The sequence below is a fragment of the Cynara cardunculus genome (genome assembly GCF_001531365.2).
Source record: "Cynara cardunculus var. scolymus isolate 2C chromosome LG 11, CcrdV1, whole genome shotgun sequence".
NCBI classification, from domain to species: Eukaryota; Viridiplantae; Streptophyta; class Magnoliopsida; order Asterales; family Asteraceae; genus Cynara; species Cynara cardunculus.
The window spans coordinates 14,943,744-14,948,769 of NC_037538.1; the positions used below are offsets into that span (position 1 = coordinate 14,943,744).

General features: G+C 30.4%; 1 long non-coding RNA gene across 1 annotated transcript; it reads right to left on the minus strand.

Moving 5' to 3' along the window:
- Positions 1-945: 945 nt before the first annotated feature.
- Positions 946-3,033, minus strand: LOC112522259. Its single transcript, XR_003070143.1, has 2 exons — positions 2,907-3,033; positions 946-1,739 (listed from the first exon to the last, which is right to left on the minus strand). It is a non-coding gene; the product is annotated as an uncharacterized LOC112522259 (long non-coding RNA).
- Positions 3,034-5,026: the final 1,993 nt, after the last annotated feature.

The window sequence follows — 5,026 nt, forward strand, 5'->3', positions numbered from 1 at the left end:
AATTTCTTTAATTTATTTTTTTATTATAATTTAATTTAAATTTAATAATGAAATAACTTATTTTTGATTTACTAATATAAATTTTATAAAGATAATAATCAAGTATTCTGTTAGAACTTAATAATTATCCTAATTATATTTTAGATTTTTTATATTTAAAATGAGATAATTTATCTTGTATTTGATTATGTTTATCTACAATTAGTTACAAGAATTCAAATATAAAGCTTTAATAAATTGTACTTACACACAATCTACTTGTAATCTTGAGTTTTAAATAATATGTATTAATAAACAGTACTTTACGTATAAAAAATGATTTTTAAGAATTTTTATCAAATGCTTTTTAATATAGTATAGATATAGATAATCATTTGATAATCTTTTTAGATACCATTATACTTCTGAATGTTCCATAATCACGGGTTATCATATTATTAGATTTGTTATTTTATGAATACTACTGGTAAGTTTATAACTTAAAGGCTATATAATATATTATAATTATTATTTTTACGTATGAAATAAACAAATAAAAAAATAACATGGTCATTTCATGCCACACAAACCGTTTTGCTTATTGGAGCGTTTTGCTTATTGGAGGTAGTGATAATTGGTGGTGGATGACGATGACCATAGAGGATGTGAAGATGTCGACAAGTGGCATGGTGGGATTTATTGCAATGACAATGGTGATGGAGGTAGAGGGGATGGCGGTTTGATAGGCAACGGTAACCGTGGAGAATGTGAGATGGTGGTTATGGTGGCAATCTGCACTGGTGAACGGTGGTGATAGCAGACGATAATGGCAGGGGTGGTTATGCTGGAAGTGGAGGTGGCAATGGTGGAAGTGATGGTGGCCATCGACGGTGGTCGTTGGTGGTGGCCAGTGACCATCAAGAACAAAATAATACACACAATTCATGAGCATTAACCACCAAACAATAGCGTAAAACCGCATACCATACTCGGTCAATTTAACAGCCAAAATGTTCAATCAAGTATCATATTGTTTTGAAGCAGTCTGTTACAATAATAAAGAACGAACGCTATGGTCTAATTATAAATATAACCCTTACAAATGCTTCTTTATAGCAAGTAGGTTTCCACAACAATAAAAACGAGACGATCCTTGTTTATGAGCATGTTTCCAGCAAAATCCATTTCAAACAAGCCAAAATAGGAAATCACAGATTCACATTTCTCATCCAACATAATGTTAGGGCTATTTATATCACCATGCATGACTCCTTGTTGCGATGACAAAGGATTATGATGATAAGCTAACCCACGCACAACACCAACACCTATCTTGAGACATCGGGTTCTCACGTGAGACTCGAACAATCCATTGTTGGAGGCACGAGTCTCATGTGAACTGATGTCTCAAGATATGCATTTATGTTGTCTGTGGGCTAGACTACCTTCATAATCCTTTGGAACCAGTAACAAAGAGTCATACATCGTGACATAAAGAGCTCCAACATCTTGTTGGATGAGAATTAAGAAACTAAGATTTCTAACTTTGGGCGTGTCTCAAATAGTTTTTGTCATATACATGCTCAAAAACAATGATCTTATCGTTACAACTGTCACTAAACCAACTAAAAAGGTCATTTACTTATCATGAGAAGCATCATTATAACCAATGGTTATGAATCTCAAATAGGAACCAAAAACCAATGGTGTCCTCTTCTGAACATCCTCCCATATTCACCAAGCAACAGATTCCAGGGTTCCTGAAAACCACATTTCTTCATTAAAACTTCAAACAATCAAGAACCAGTAAATGTTTATATAAGCACAAACCAGAGACCAACCCAATTTACCAGAATTAAATAAATCACAACTATCCCTTCAAAATACAAACAGAACTAATCATCAAAACGATTATACAACATCATCAAATTCTATTGCAATATTATGATATCATTTACCATCCACATTTATGGAAAAAGATGATATGCTACCAGCTTTATGCTTTTGAACTTTCAAGCACAAATCAATGTTCTTCAATTCAAATATAATATCATTTTGATAATAATTCGTCCATGTTATCATTTTATAAGTAGAATCTAAAACTTGGGGCATCTCCAATCAACCGGCAATTTTAGGGATTTGCCGTTTGTGACTTCTCCAATCGACCGGCAAATGAATTTAGGTTTTGCCGGATCCCTTATTTGAATGGCAAATATGCCGTGGGTTTCTTGAACGGCAAAACTAGTGGGACCCATTAATTTGTATTAAAAACCATTTTTTATTTAATAATTTAGGGGTTGATTGGGTTATTTTAATGTGGGATCCACAAATTTGGTGATTTTTTTGGAGTATGATTGGAGTTGAATTTTTTTTTAGTGTTCATAGACACCATATTTGTTTTTTTTTGGTGTTTTTTTTGGTGTGAAGGTTGGAGTTGCCCTTAGACATGAAACATATGTAAGTTAAGATTCTGTTATAAAGATTCAGCAATATGTAACTTTTTAATCATCCAAAAGGATCTAAAGGAACGAAATCAATGTGCAGATCTCAAATGTTGTAAGCAGATTTATAGCTCGATATAAAACACTTCCAAACAGTTATATAAGAAAAGTAATAGATCTAGAAAACTAATTAATAGATGTCAAAGCTCGTAATTTCCAGGATTTGCGACAACCAAGATATTAATTCGACATACACGACTAGAAAACTCTACCAACCTATCTAGATCTCGAAATTAATCTATAAAAACTGATTTGTAATATCTTGAAAACTTTGCCGAACAATCGAAGCTAACAGTTGAATTTGAGAACTCAAATAGATCGATCTCAACTAAAATTTACTCGTAGAATATAGATCGATTTCATGCTGATAAGTTTCTAAAATTAAACAACAAAACATCATGCAATAGATTCAGATGTTAGATATACCTGGACTTGCAACAGGAACACCGATCTGAAGTGCTTCGATGGTGGTGAGTCAGATCTAGGGTTTGTGAGGAGCCGCAAACGGCCGATGATGCATTTCTTCGATGGTGAAATCACATCAGAAGAAAATCGGCGATTGTAAAGGGTCTAGGGTTTGCGTATTTATGATGGTTGGGATATTTTTAGCAAGTCCTTCCCTACACCAAGTTTTGTCAATATGGTCCTTCTTTTGAATAGTATTTGCAAATTAGGTCCTCGCTTTTACTTGTTTTTGCAAATAAGGTCCTTTTTGTCCTTAACTTTTCAACTTTTATCCCAAATTCTAAAATAATGCATGAAAAATAACTTGGTTTTTGGTTTCTAAAACCAATTCCTTTCGTGGTAATTATTTCGTGACTTTCAAAATCGCGTTTTAAGATGGTCGATAATGGGTACAGTATAATTGACGTTGACTAGTTCAAAAGTGCATGGTAATATAGTTATTTGCTTATATCTTACGATCAACTGTAAAGATATTGACGGTTAACCGTCAACCAACAGTTTGCATTTTCTTGTTATATATATATATATATATATATATATATATATATATATATATATAGGGGTGGGTTCAAATAAAAATCACTCAATTTGTAAAAACCGTGAAAACTTCATTCAACCAATCATAATTTTTTTATTTTGTTCATTTTTTTGTAATTATGAGAGGTTGATTAACCATTTTTATTGTGGATAGTGTTAATCATGGATATTATCATCTTCATTATTTTAATTTTAGAGAAATACTTGAAACAGTTTCATTAAAATTTCATTAAGTAGTATATGAAACAATTTCATAACCACATATGAAACAACTTTATCAAAAAAAAGTATTATATAAAACAATTTCACAAGATTAACAATTTCATAAAAAAATTTCATAAGATTAACGACGGATGAGAGTAGTTTTTACGGTTTTTACAAATTGAAGTGGTTTTCATTTGATCGCTCATCTCTCTCTCTCTCTCTCTCTCTCTCTATATATATATATATAGGGGCAGGTTCAAATGAAAACCATGCAATTCTAAGAAACCGTATAAACCAATTTCGACCAATAAAAAAATTCCATTTTTTTAATAAAATTTAATCAATAAGGGTATTTCAATCATTTTCCATATTTTTTCGATAAATAAGGAAGTTATTAATAAATATTAAATAAGAAAATTTAATAATGGAAATTATATAAATGATAACATTTAAAATTTTTATTATATTATAATATTAAAAACTTGATTTTAATTTTTTGTTATTCAATGAATCTGGAAACGTGGTATGAAGATTCTAGCTTCTTATGGAATGAAATCTTGATTTAAGGTTAGAGGAAAAAAATCCCATGCTCGTGAAACTGTTTCAATGTGAAAAAGTTTCATTGTAAAATGGTTTGTTTGCTTCTTCTAGGCATATTGTACATGTTAATGAAATAGGTTCATGATGGTAAAAGATGTTGATGCTCTAATTGATTCATGATTTATGATCTAGTTTCATGGTAATCCATGTTGCTTTGTGATTGAAGTTGATCCGTTTAGTTRGTAGGATGAAAATGAAACGGGTGCATAATGTATTTTGTTCTTTATGAAATAAATGTATAATGAAACGGGTGCATATTATATTTTGTTCTTTATGAAATTAATGTTCATGAAAATGTTTCAATGTGAAAAGGTTTCATTATAAAATGGTTTATTTGTTTCTTCTAGGCATATTGTACATGTTAATGAAATAGGTTCATGATAATGAAACATGTTCATGAACTAATTGATTCATGATTCATGAACTAGTTACCAAATGTTTCAATGTTCATGTTCTAATTAATTCATGATTCATGAACTAGTTACCAAATGTTAACTTTTGTTTACCAATTTTGCCCTTAGTATTGAAATAAAATAAATTTTAATATTTTTTATTTTTTAATTTCCTAAAATAAAGTAAACTAATATTAGTCATTGATCAAGAAAATGGATGGATGAGATTGGTTTACACGATTTACACAAATGGGGTAAGTTTTTATTTGAACGCTCCTCTCTCTCTCTCTCTCTCTCTCTATATATATATATATATATATATATATATATACCAGGTTATTTGGTATT